A 14,912-nucleotide genomic window follows, 5' to 3' on the forward strand; every position below is an offset into this window, starting at 1 on the left:
TAAAGAATGGTCTGTTAAAATAGTATTACAAAGAAGAATCAGGTTGGGGTTTCTCTCTCTGTCTCTCTCTCATTTTTTTTTTTAATGTTTATTTATTTTTGTGACAGAGAAAGAGTATGAACAGGGGAGAGTCAGACAGAGAAGGAGACACAGAATCCAAAGCAGGCTCCAGGCTCTGAGCTGTCAGCACAGAGCCTGACGCGGGGCTTGAACTCACAGACCGTGAGATCATGACCTGAGCTGAAGTCGGATGCTTAACCGACTGAGCCACCCAAGCGCCACCCTCTCATTTTTTTTTTTTTTAATGTATCAATCTGTAGCTAAGAGTTTGGGACATGGATGGAACATTTGATGGGATATAGAGAGTTAAATTTCTAGTACCTGTTGCCCCAGGGTGGGCAGAGCTGAATGGGAGCATGTGAGCAGAGGTTTTGGCTGAAATGCAGAGGACTGAGTACTCGGAGCTTACCAGTGACATTATTGGTAACAGTGGAGAGAAAGAAGCCCACTTAGAATGATCTTCATCTAATTTACAATGTGGCCGTTGGCCAGAATAAGACAGCTTAATGCCATAGCTTCCAGATCCGGTATCACCCAAAACATATACCTTGGTGGGGAAGACCTCCAAGGTACTTAACTCTTTCTCAGCTTCTCCATCTTCTTCAGTGTCTCCTGTTTTCATTGTGTTTTGTCGTCTTCCACTTGCCCCTGGAATTACCCACATTTACCATAAGTTAGGCATACATAGGATCCCTTTCAAAGAACAGGTAAAGGAGGGCCAATCACATACCCTAAAGACCGTGAGACATGTATGTTTGGAGATGTGTTTGCGACAGTACTATTTTCCCCAGAAATACAACTGAACATGAGTTTCAGCGACTAGGCCGACAATGCACAACTGTTTCCAAAGCACAAGGTGGCCTCTGCAGAGAAGGAAAGTGTTTCTTATTTATCATTTGTCAATCTGGATTTACTGCACCAAGAACTCACTGGTACTCAAAATGTAACATTTCATTCCCAGCACTGCTTAAATGTGACTGTAGTGAATTTAAGGTACAAGGCATTGCCAGAGGGCAGCATACATATTGTAGGAATTTATGAAATACACAAAGTGTTTGCTCCCTTCTTTATGTGGTCTTAATTTGCTCACCAAATACTATCTAGTATTCAATCAGTGATGATCCTGTGAAGTAGTGTGTTCTATGTGTGTGAGGTGAAGGAAAGGAAGTCTTCATTACTCATCATCTCCTGTAGCCTTGCCCAACATTAGAACAAACAAACAAACCAAAAGAACTAAAACTGACTTTGAACCAGGGAAAAACTAAGAAGCAGGACCACTATGGTACTATCTTACTGCAGATCTCTAACCTGGAGTCAAAGAACAACTTTTTTGCAGTTGGATTTTCGGATAGTTGTATTTCTAAAACTTGCAAGCTTTTGAGCATTGTTCAATCTCCAGATTAATTGGTGACTTTTGAGGTCTTCACGTTAATTGATCTAATCATATTTGCTCCATATGGATATTTTTACTTAATTTCCCTGACAGCTTTTCTGTAAAACGGTTGAAGACAGTAACGAGTACCAAAAATGAGAAGGTAAAGTGTATTCTTTGCAGAAATAAGTCAGCAACAATTGGAAAACAAATATTTACATTTCTAAAGACATTATTCTTCTTGAAAGGCATAAAAATAAATGCTTCCTCTTAAAATGAGTTTTGAATCAGATAATGTGTCATTTTTGCTTTGGTATAAACCTTCAGTGTAAGGTTCTAAAATCTTTAGAGCCTTGGCTTGGTTTGTCTTGTGTTTTCGGGTGGTGGACATTTTCTGACTCTGCGTGGCTTTCTGGGAATCTGTGGAGTAGATGTCTGGCAAAAAAAAAAAAAAAAAAAAAAAAAAAAGTCAACTGTCCAAGTGGTTAAAAACCATGGAAATCATCGTAGAATTCAATGACTTTGACTCTAGTTCTGAAAACCGTTACATTTGTGTTTGGGAACTGGGTGGCCATGTTTCTCCAACCTCATTTTCTAAGATACCATCCTAACTTAGATTTTTCACGTGGCCATTATGGTACTCACTCTGGAGCCAGAGGAGAAATGCCGAGTCAGTTCTCCCGGGTTTCTTAGGTATTTCAGGTAATGTCTGCCCTCCAAGTGTTGATGCTCTTATGTCTTCATATGGCTCATATAGCTTGGCAGATAGAACATGCATCATTATCCCATCCAGTGCAATGAATATTTTCTCTTGTGTGAGAATACGGCATATGTAACCTATAGCCAAATAGGCAGCATAGTACATTAAACTGTCTCCGTTGCCCTCTTCAGTATGATTTAGAGATCAGAAAGAATCCAGTCGCTTCCCAAAGCACCTCATCAATTGACAGAATTTTCACCTTGGAAAATTATGATCCACTGAAATTTATATTGGATGCATCTACCTTGTCAAGAGCTAGCTTAAATATTTTTCCCACAAGAAATACTATTTCCTGGTTCCTGCCTATGGTTTCCACTGATATTCATATAGCTAGCATAGGATGGGGATTTCAAGGGTGACAAAATGTCATTTCCATAATAAATGTTACTCTCATATTCAGTTTCAAGGATCTCTTATCAATAATTTAGAAAGAATTAATAATATATTTATAACACATGCTGGAAGTAGGATAAAATTATTTATAAATGCTTAATAAATGTTTGATAACACTTTTGCCATCCATGTTATACATGATAACTAGGTGACTATAGATACCTTGTTAAAAATTAATGCCCAGTGGTTACGGTTATTCTATAGTGGCTTGAAAAAAGTTACTAAAAGAGGGAATTAACCTCATACATGTATTCTACAAACCAATTAGGGCAAAATATGTAAGCCTTGAAGTAGTTTGCAGGGATTGTTGGGTTATTAAAGCTAATGATATTTATTCAGTGCTAGTAATTTACGGCACAAAATACCAAACACCCTAAGATTCATTTTCTCTGAGTCCCAAATTCCAAATCAATAGTTGCCAAACTTTGCTTTCTTCCTGAAGTACTATTTGGATGAAATTACATTTAAATCATTTACCCTCTAATGCAAACTCCAAACTGCACTTTTATGTAAGGAGAGCGTAAAGTTTGTAGTCTAGCGGTGCAGCTTTGTGAGGAGGTGTTTTTCTTTGTTTGTTTGTTTGTTTAATGTTTATTTATCTTGGAGAGAGAGAGAAAAAGTGCAAGTGGGGCAGGGGCAGAGAGAGAGGGCGACAAGCAGGCTCCACGCTCTGAGCTGTCAGCACAGAGCCTCACGTGGGGCTCAATCTCACAGACTGTGACATCATGACCTGAGCCAAAGTCAGACACCTAGCCGACTGAGCCACCCAGGCACCCCTGTGGGGAGGTTTTTAATTTCGAATTGCCACACATTCTCTTGAACTCTGGGGGAAGAAAAGCATGGAGTAATGAGCAAAAATGGACATCTTGCAGATGCCCTGGGTCTGCTCTGAGCAAACATTGGGATTACAGGTAGGCCATCCAGTTCTCTCTGACATCCCAGAAAAAAAAAGGAGGAACCAAATGTGTGGTCTGTATGAGATGTGTGCCAGCCCTTCAAACACTACCCATGGTGTATTTATATGTGCTTATAACACTTTGTAAAACTCATCCAGCATTTGTGTTCAAACCATTCCCTATCCTTATCTCAGGCCATACCTGACAAGTTATATTCTTGCTTCACTTTTCTGAATGGCTCCCGGTTGCTTGCAGAACGTTTCAGCTAATTTGCATTTTAATATAGCTTGGGTGTCAGGCCACTAGATTGGAAGTTTCGGTTTAGGCCTTGAAGATCTATCAGATACCCAAGACATGTGAGACAGATCAAAATGCAGATGTCGTTGGAAAGAGATGCAGCTGTGATGTGAGTCCAACCTGCTCAACAGCAAAAGGAGGACAGGTTACAACCTCTTAACTTGTGTCTACTGTTGAGAGCGTTCAAGGAAACCACTCTGAGAATTTGACCACTAATTGCGACGAGGGGCTTCTATGGCCAGTGGCCTAAAACAGAGAGCGCAGTGGGAAAGAGGTGGGACCTCTATCAGGTCAAAGGTCCATGCATTCCTGAGCACAACTTGTGAAACCCTCAACAGCAATACTGATCTGGGTTGGTCTAAAAGGACCCTGCTCAAGAAATGTTTTATCAAAGGGCATGTGGCTTAAACAATAAAAAGGCTTAAATCACAGCAACAGTGGTCGTTTACCATCTGTCCTAAATCAGTATTTAGGCAGCCAACTGTCCTGAGTGTCAACTGCAGGTGAGGGGACATGGCCCTATCAGGTATTGTGGAAAATGATTAATGAAGGTTTTTCTGTCCAACTTGATGCACAAAGAAAGTCATGGACACAGACTTAGTACCAGCACACTTATCTATTAGTAAAAATAAGACAGAAGCTTCATAGCTGTATAGAGACAGGCGTTAACATAGAGTGACCCCAATATAAAACACACAGTGTTACTAGAATGAATTGAAAAGAGTTTCACCAGGTAAGGGCAACTGAGCTTTCCCATAGACAAAGAGAAGCAGATGTGAAAGATACTAATGGAGAAGAGGGACCGCTAGCAAGAAATAGACACAGTATTCAAAGAAGGATGTATTACAGTGCGGTGTGTATTCTCCCAGGATGTGAGAGGATGAATTCTCTGTGGAAATGTAAAGTAGATTTGCTTTATTGAAACAAAAACGGTGGAATTCAAAAACTAAGAAATTTAAGAAATTGAGGAGTCAACTAAAAACTCAGCAATGACCTGTCCTCTGAATTCATATGCCATGCATCATCTAAGCGATTTATTTTGTACCTTCCAAGAACTGTCTTTCCTCATTAATAATATTTGACTTTTTGTCTCCTTAATTAAATCATAAGCTTTTTGGGAGCAGAGACTGCCTGCTTTTCTTTGCCTGCTCCCAAGGCACCAAAGCCCTGGGCTGGGTACCTAACAGGCATTCAGTAATTATTTGTGGATTTCAGGATTAGTCACAACATCATGCGAAGAGGGTCACTTTGTCTTCTTTACTTGACTTTATTGAATGCAGTTGCGGTAATTAATTCAGTCAGGTCAGACCAGGACTCTGGCAGACCATGAAAATGGAAATTAAGGGACTGACTTGACAAATATGGAGAAGAGCATCAGTTGGATTTAGTGACAGACTGGATGGAATATGACAGAAACTCAGGTGCCATTTTGGAAAATGCCAAAAGCATCGTTGAGGGCAAAATCACCTAAGCAGGTGCCTTTATGCAATCAGGCAGTGCCGTGAAAGATCTAGTTATCACAGGAGGCTTTTTCTCTGTCTCCTTCCTGGCTTGCAAATACTGTCAGGCTGCATTAGCACCAAAAGGAGTTAGATTGCAGTGACCTTTACTAATCCGCTGCGTTGATGTTTGTACTTTTCTTGCAATAAATGTAACATTACAATTATTAATGTCAGCACTTTCTTTGGAAACAGTGGTGAACTCATTAAGAACACTGCCAGGTGTTGCCAACCCCAGGTGTGAACCTAGTGGTTAGTGAGATGTAAATAACTCTTTATGGAAAATTTGCCGTCTAACGAATTAGCAGCCTCACACAAAGCCAAACTAGTTTCCCGCGATTAGCTTCATTACACCGCTAGCTGCTTTTGTGCAGGTCAAAAAAGAAAGTAGCATATGCCCCTCCTTTTAGGACATAAATCAGATTGGCACGTACGTCATTGCCCACTGTTACCGACGATAGCTGTCAGCCTTTTCGCAAAAATGTTGAAAGGTCCGCGCTGAAGTGCATGTCAGGACACTTGGTATTACTCTGCTCCCTTTCTCTGAGATCATGCCCTGCTAGCAGTAATGTGTTGTGCCCAGCCACTAAGATATCACCACACCCTTTGTGGCTCCCATACTACTGGCCATTTCAAGGAATGGCATCTGCTGAGGAGGGTGGAGGTGGACCATGCTTTCAGATCTTTGTTCAACAGCTGTTCAATGCCTAGCAGCTGTTTTGAGGTTCCTTTCCCGGTTTAGGTGCCGTTTCCCGTTTCTCTTTCTATAATTGGTGAAACAAATGTCAACATGACTGTGATAGGTTAAAAGCATGCATTTGGGGATTTTAAAGTCCAGATGAGCAAATCCACTGGGCTGTTTCCAGTGCTTCTTGTTACTATTTGACCCAGTCCTCTAATATGTGCAGAAATGTCAATGGTCTATGGATTCCCAGCAATAGCATCGTAACACTAAAGACAAAACAGCTCTATGCACCCTGACAGCTGTACTAAATACATGTCACCCAAGAAATATATTCGATTAATATCGTTTATACTTGGTAACACTTTAAACAGTAATCTGTAACTTTTTCCTTTAGTCTTTTTTTTTTTTTGCAATATGGAGACTGCATATTTTTACTTATTTGATAACTGCTTTATATATAGGTATTCACTGTGATGATTTCAATGAAATATGGTTGTGTTGTGGAAGTCAGCCACGTAGTGAAAAGGTCTTGGGTGCTTCACCTCTTGGGGAAAGTAAGGAGAATAATTCCAACCTCCTAAGACTGTAGTAAGTAATGAATGAGATAATATGTACTTATCAATTAATATTGGCTGCATTGTGTGTTCATAAATGCTGGTGTGGTTTCAGTAAAAGAGCAGTCAGCGTAGTACAGTGCATATTTTGTTTTTTCGGTAACTACACATCGATGTCAGATACATTACGTGGTTGATGTCGTTCATATGTTTATATCCATCCTCTCAAGCGTCCCCATGCCCAATATCCTCACCTCCGCCAACACTGCTTGTGGAAAGCACTCATTGTTAGGGAAGACTGAGCATGTACCGCTTGCGAGTGTCCATCTGTCATCACATCTGTACTATGCCTACAATTTCGGGATAGATGTGTGAAGTTGAAGAAAAGCATTATATTTTCACATTCAGTTTCCTTCTCTATATAATGTGAAAATGATAATGTACTACCCCCCTTGCCTTTAGAATATTGAAAATAGCAATTTAGTAAGTACAAAGAGATGTTCTCTAAACTGAAGGATCAGTTCATTGAAGGCAAGGACTGTCTTTGTTATTGTTTTGTGCCCATTTCTCTGACCAATACATTTAGTAGACTTCTCATTGCCTTCATTGAAGGCAAGGACTGTCTTTGTTATTGTTTTGTGCCCATTTCTCTGACCAATACATTTAGTAGACTTTGAATAAACGTTCACTGAGTGAGGTGGAAGAACCAGAATCACCTTAATAAACACAATGATTTTACTCAACTAGGAGGTCTCATGACACATAACTTGGAAGCCTGTCTTACAGACTGTGAGCATCAAAGCATCAATTCAGAAGAAATTAGGAATAGTAGGTTTAGGTATATTAGAAGAATTCATTCAGTTATCTTAAACTGGTCCTCTCAGGAAGTGTGAACTATTTTTTTTTTTTCAATTCACCAAAGAGTTATATATTTGCTATGTGCCACTGTTGGGTCATAGAATCCTATAGTGATCTTATAAAGGCGGTATTCTGACTCTCCCCGTCATGTATAAGAATAAATGAAGGCATAGGAAGGTTAAGTACCTCGCTTTTGGTCACAGCAAGTTGACCACAGTAGTCTTGCTTCCAGATTCCATCCTTATCATGTGATTCCATACTGTGTGTCTATACGTGATGGGTTGTTATACATGATGGACATGTGGGGGAGAAGTGAAGTAAAGCAATAAATAAAAATAATTAAAAAGATTGTGAAAAGAGGCAAGGGAAATCGTAGTGCCATTGAGAAAAACCAAGAATTGAAGACCAGCTCTATTGAGTAAATGTTTTAATACAAAATGCAAGGTCTTCATAACCTAGTTCCTAGTCTACTTTTATACCTTCCTTGTCTATCCCTCTTCCATACGCACCCATGATTTATTCGTAACTGGAACTGTTTTCTAAGATCTCTTATGCTCTGTCTCTTGATTTTCTCTCTTCTTGCTCTTGGTGCTGTAACCCCCATCCCCATGCCATCCCCACCCTTTTGCCCAAGACGAAGCTCAGACACTACCTCCTCTGGGGGTGACTCTCATACAGTTGGGTAATGTCTTCTCTGTGTTTCTCTTGCACCTTTTGAGAACTTGATTCTAACAATTGCACTATGTTGCTTAGAATCATGCTGGTCTTGGGAAGCTTCATATTGCTGAAAAAATAATCAGCCTTGAAAAAAGAAGAGTTGCTGTGTTCTCTGTTGAGGGTAAAGATATTCTGTATTCTAACTCAGCTCTTGAGACTATATATTAATATAGATAAACAATATCTTAAATATATTTTTCACGTTTTTCCATTATATATTCTCTCCAGTTCAATTTATACATAAGGGAATGGGGGCTCTGAGAGGAAGAAAAATAAAACTCAAATTTATAGAACTTTTAAGTGATAGGATTAACTCTTACTTAAATACTCTTTATTAAAATATTATTAGCAATGAAAAGATAACACTTATTGATGGTTTACCAATGAAAGAGCTATGTGGGTAAGCTGCATGGTTATTACCCTCCAATTATTCTATGCAAAATTTTGGAACTAGTGCTAGAATACAATGAGGATTTCCATTATGCACCCTGAACCGGGAGAAAAAAATGAAAAGCTTATGGGAGATCTAGGATCTAGCATTTTATTTACATCATATTAAGAGAGAAAGTAAAGACTTGTATTATTTGAAACAAGTGTTCAGGTTGTGTTATCTGTGCAAACATTGGAAACCAGGTACTTCTGCAAATAGGCGCTGCCTTCCTACAATCAAGTAAATACAGGTTACTCGAGGCAGTACGATTAGATGAAGATTTTAGCAGTATCTCAGGACTTTGCTCTTCTGATCCCGGGGAGGAAAAGTCATTAATAAATTCTTCAAAAGCTTTTTTTCCCCCCTCTTTGGTCCTCAGATCAAAGGTAACATCAAACTATAGGCATATTGTACTTGGTAATTGCAGAACTAGGGATGGAGTAGGAAATCAGGTCAGATAGGTAGCATTCTTTTCATTCTTTTCATATGAATATATAGTAAAACAAGGGACTTTCTGTTTTAAAGGACAGTTTCCCAAAATTCCATACTTGCCCTTCCATAAAAGGCACAGAGTCATATACTGAAAATCTCAGGACACATTGGTGTTTTTGAGGTTTGTTGACCTCGCCACAAACCAGTGTGTAATTGTCAAGTGTGGTCTTAACGTAAATCAGTTAGTTTAGGTATCATTTTTTCTTTAAAATATTTTAGAAATGTCCTCATCAATCTTTTCCCTTTCCTTGTGAGTAGAAAGGAACAGCCCAGTAAGAAAAAGCAGTTGTGCTAATTCAAGTAGCAGGGTCAGCAAATGCCACGTTGTAATGGATTTTTTTAAACATCTTTATGATGCTACCCGTCGCTCATCCTGTGCTTTGGTAGTTCAGAAATATGGCAATTATTAGCCAAACAGACAGGGTCCCGGGCTCTAAATGCACAGGGACTATAATTTTCCAAGCATTAGAGCCCATATCCTGTTGTCCTCACTACTTTGAGGTCACCAGCACTTTATTCCAGTATTTACATTTCTTTTTCTTTCTTTCTTTCTTTCTTTCTTTCTTTCTTTCTTTCTTTCTTTCTTTCTTTCTTTCTGTCTTTCTTTCTGTCTTTCTTTCTGTCTTTCTTTCTGTCTTTCTGTCTTTCTGTCTTTCCGTCTTTCTGTCTTTCTTTTTTTGTAACAAATGAACATGAGATCTTTAATGGATTCCATAATGCGCATTTGGTGTTTAGTTTTGTTCCCTACTTGCCTCTCACAGGGTTCACTCACGTGACAGGGACTTGTCTGTTTCGGGGCACGGGGTGAAGACTCATTGGGATCCAGAGGAAAATGTCGCTTTTAGAGATGAGATATATATCTACCCTCTAATCAGAGGGCATGAAGCCTGAGGAAATGTTATTTAAAAAGAGAAGTGATGAATTTGTGTTCATTATTAAAAAAAACCCTTTTATTGTATTTTAATTTACAATGTTTTTTTGATGAAGCTAGGCTAATTATGTACCTTATATTTTAAATAATCATAAAGAGAACTATATATCAAAATTAGCAATTTTATTAGATTGCATTTATTTACAAGATAATCCTTTGAAAACACCAATTTATATAATCTGTACACATTCCTGCAGAATAATTATTACTGTACCATCTAGTCAATTAATATTGCAAATCATTTTATTTGAAATAAAATAGAGCACTGACAAGAAACAAGTAAATAATACTTCACATCTGCCAAGCTACTTCTTAGCATTTTAAAGCAAATTGTATTAAGCTTTCCGAGAGCATTCTACGTAAGTAAGACAGTCTCTAAAAGTAAGACGTTTGGTTGGAATGTCTTTGTTCCTTCAGTCGTTAGGCTATTCTTTAGGGTATAATTGCTGCAGTGAGTAATTTTTCATAAATCATATATGATGTATTCTATAGCATAGAGATGAAATTTGTGTTTAAATATGCAGAAAGACTAGTGTTAATGTTTGTTTCCAATTTGTACTTTCTTAGCACAGCAGGACACTAATAATAGGGCAGGGGAAGGAGACACTGACTTCTCAAAGTATCTTCCAACTCCTGTTTTCTGCTTACTCTAATATGAGGTGGGAGGTCAATTGAAACACAAAGGATTCATTTTGAAACAAAGATAATGTGTTTATTCCAAACAGTCATTTATCTGAAATTGACATTGTTTATGACCTATTGAGGCTTGTAGCAAATCACTACTACATTGGAGCTAATTTCCTATAGGTGGTCTTTAGTACGGCATAGACTATGATGGGGCTGCTGGGTAGTTTTTAGTTGTCCTCAAGCTAATTGTGCTTGAAAGTCATGGTGGAAGAGTGTGCCAGAGTGGAGTCCCCACAGTTATTTCTTCCAATTATCATATTGAGATGAGTCCATTCTCTGACCTTAGACGAGATGTGAACCTTCCTTAGCAACATCCATTCATTATAGCCAGGGACTTTTCTAAGGACATAGTGGCCTCACAGATCTTATATTCTGCTGAGGGGATTGGAAAATAAATAAGTATATGAATATTTAAATAAGATCATTATACATTGCCACTGGTGCCCTGAAGGAAATAAATTCGCTGCTATGAGAGATAATAAAGAGGGTAGATCCGTTTCAGGCTTTGTCTCAGGACAGTATCTATCGGAAACATGTAAGTGCCGAGAACAGTGAGATTCAAAACCAGACATACGATAATATCTGGTCCACTTCCCTCTCAAGCTTGTTAGAAGACTAATCTGAGGTCATAGTTGAAAATGAAATATATATGTACCGTGTTCTTAATATTTTACAGGGAGTAGAAAGGTGGTTTTCCTTACCCATTCCTCAGAAGACTGTATGCATACGACCGACCTTAGTCTACAGTTAGGTTAGGAATGAGGATGGGACCGGAATCAGGAAATTGTAGCAAATCTAGGAACTTCGAGAATGTAGTTTGGCACTATTTGGTGCCCCTAAAGTCTAGCTCTGTTGTTCTAGTTTATAAAAATCATTACGTTTAATGGTACTTTGTGATATACTAAAATCCATTATAATATAAGCACATGCAATTTTTCATATTCGTGAATTCTATCATAGGGTTATTTAAGTTTTTAAAGATTTAATAAACACTAATATAGAAAGCCAAGCAGAAGCACAAAAACATTTTTCTCTAACAGCAGGGCCCATTTAATTTAATCTTGGAATACATGATTTATCCTTAAAGAGAGATACTGTTAGAAAAAAATGAAAAACATTGTTCATGGCCATATGTTATTGTAAAACAGCATATTTGAATATTTTAAAGACACTAAATTTGGTCCAAATCAAAGTAGGCTTTTTTCTTTTGTTGACAGTATGAAGCATATGCTGGGAATATGAGCCATAATTAAGCAGTAAGACACAACAGGGTGTGTGTGTTGTGTTGGGAACGTGCCACATACTGGGTGTGTAAAATGTGAGGCCAAGAAGAGAGAAGCCCACGGCCACTGCTGTGGCGGCAAAATTCCAACCCAGCCTGGGAGCATATGCCTTGCGGCATGCTTTGCCTTACTAACATGCCCTTATTATGAATCCTCTTACTTTATACTATAAGAACATTTTCAATCGTTACGCTTTGGGCCAAACCCAGAAAAAAAGAAATTTCCACAATGAGACCTTTTTTTTTTTTTTCCCTTGTCTTGTATGTTAAAGGGTTTGCTTTACATGATTTCCTGTGTTGTCAAGGTATGCTTTAGTAGGAATATAGCTTCACTGCTGAATACCAAGTAGACAACTGAACACAGGCCATTCACACCCAACAGGGGAGTGCTCACTCACAGGTAAACCTTGAACACTTTCACACAATTGAAAACTGAAGTCATTTGTTTTGCTTCTCCAATTTCAGGAAATAGGTTTGGCCCTCTGAAGTTCTTAAATAAGACAAACGTAAATCTTGTTCCAAGGTTCCTCTGAGCTTTTAAAAATGGTGCATAACGCGAGAGAAGAGAGTGGATTTGAAATTCACCATGTCTCAGTACATTTTCAGGAATATGTTTGGAGAAATGGGAAGAGAGCGATGTTGCCTTTTACTTGAATGAACATTGTGGTGTTGATTTTAAGAATTGGTAAATGACGCAGGCATATTCTCTGTCTTTTGACCAACTATTTAAAAACGCACGTGGCAAGGAAGAGAAGGAAGATTTTTTGATAGGCGAAGCCACAGAACACATCCTGCAGATATAAGGTACCATTAACAATTGTTAACTCTGAGAGAGTCAATATGGATCTTTTTAATACATATATTGACCAGGAATAGCAGTGGGTAGAATACAGTACACATGATTTGTAATAAAACTAGATCTAGTCTGCGTTGCTGAGTATTTTTTTTAATTATATATCCTTGTGCAATTAGGAAGGACCATAATTAAAAGAGGCTCTATTTGTGGCCATATACAGTAATCAAAATGCCAATACTCTTAGAGATAGGATGAATAATGACCTTGACCTAGCCTGAGAAAGTTAAAGAATTGTGAATTTCTTGTAGAACATGGTTGATTTAGGGAACCCTTTGTAAAAAGCAAAAGAGTAAAGGACTAGGAAAATATCAAACTACACCCAAATTTATATTCTGGTATTTTCTAGCATGTATTGAGATTTTTCAAATAAAGCTCTTACAATTTCATAATTAAAAATCTTGAGATACATTGTGAATTCGAAAAGTGTATAATGCATGTATATATTTGCAACATAAAATTTATACCTCTAAGAAACAGGAACAGTGTCTTAAGAAGTTTAAGCTGTGTGAAATGGGTTAGAAAATTCACAGGGGACTGCATTTTAAGGGAGGAGTAGGTGCCATAGAAACAGAGACAAAAACTCAGAGCGGAAGGCACTACTCCTCTTTATGGGCAAGTGAAGGCAGTAGTTCAGGTGTGAACTACTCATCAATGGATGAGTAAGGGGGCGGTAATTTGGGCAGTGATCAGAGTATTTAGTAAAGTGATCATGCCGGGTGGAGGGGTATAGTTTTAGGTATGGTTTGTCCAGACCTAAATGGGTGGCTAGAAGGTTGGAATGTTGTAGAAAGAAGGGCTTTTTTGGCCATTGCTTTTGATCACCTGCCTTTCAGAGAACTGCAGTGCTCTCAGAGTTGGTGGTTGGCTCAAAGATGCAACTTAGAATGAGCCCAGACTTGAATGTGAATTCACTGACTTGACAGTCCATTGCTTTTTTCAAGCCATGAACTGACTCAAAAGGCAGAATGAAGACACATTTTATTTCAGCAGCAATAGAAAGCCTGTGAAGAATTCTGCATGAGATAGGAGGGCGGGAAGCAGTCAAGAGTCTCTGAGGGTTGTATGTGGGAAGGATTGGGCTCTTCTCTAAGACTGTCAGTTCCAAAAGCAATGAAGTACATTCATTCATGAAGATAGAAGTGTAATAGATTATTCAGAGGATATTGTGATTGTGTGGGGATTTTATGTAGATCATGAAATAGTAAAAGATAATTGCCAGACCAAAGGAATTGATGATCTAATCTACTGAAGAAACTTGATTTTCTCCTGCTTGAAGGGAACTTTTCCCTACATCTGTACTCGTGCCATCTTCTCCCTCAATTGTAGACCATCGTCTTGAGCAAAAATAATCTATGCATCCAAAGAGATAAGAAAACCAGAGGGAAATGGAAAAGTAAGAAGATATTTTTATTCTTAGACGGAATAAAGTAACTAATAATCACGAATACCTGTAAAGCCAAATGGAAGTCTAGACTATCAGATTTGGGGCATGAACAAAATTAATAAGCCACATTTGGCATTTCAGGAGAGTAAAAAGTTCATGGAGAGTTTTCCTTTTTAGAAAGCCATGTTCTGGTAGTAGTTTCCCCAATACACTTGTCTTAAAAATTAGGGCTGGTTGATGAAGTAAAGATACTGCTGTAGATGTTTGTGTTTGAGGTGACAGCTTGTGTTGTCAGGCCCTTGAACTTCTTTTGGGTGGCCAAATGTGTGTGTGTGTGTGACCTTGCTCTTTATTTCTCACAGAGTGGCTCCAGCCTGGGGAGACACAGGTACATACAAGATGAACACCATTCACTTCCTTCTTTGTAGTGTTGTGGGAGCAACCAAAGGGTATTTTGGTTGAAAACACCCCAGGGAGGGGGCGCCAGGGTGGTTTAGTTGGTTAAGCATCTTGCCCTGGGCTCAGGTCATGAGCTCACTCTTGGTCTCAGCTCAGGTCGTGATCTCTCATAGTTCGTGAGTTTGAAACCCGGACTCTGTGCTGTCAGGACGGAGAGTCTTGGGATTATTTCTCTCTCTCTCTCTCTCTCTCTTTCAAAAATAAATAAACATTTCAAAAAAGAAAGAAAGAACTCCCCACCCCCCCCCCCCGTCCCAGGAGGGGCACGGTATTTTTTATGGTCAGGAAGGAAATGAAAAT

The sequence above is a fragment of the Lynx canadensis genome, chromosome B1 (genome assembly GCF_007474595.2).
Source record: "Lynx canadensis isolate LIC74 chromosome B1, mLynCan4.pri.v2, whole genome shotgun sequence".
In the NCBI taxonomy this organism is placed as follows: domain Eukaryota; kingdom Metazoa; phylum Chordata; class Mammalia; order Carnivora; family Felidae; genus Lynx; species Lynx canadensis.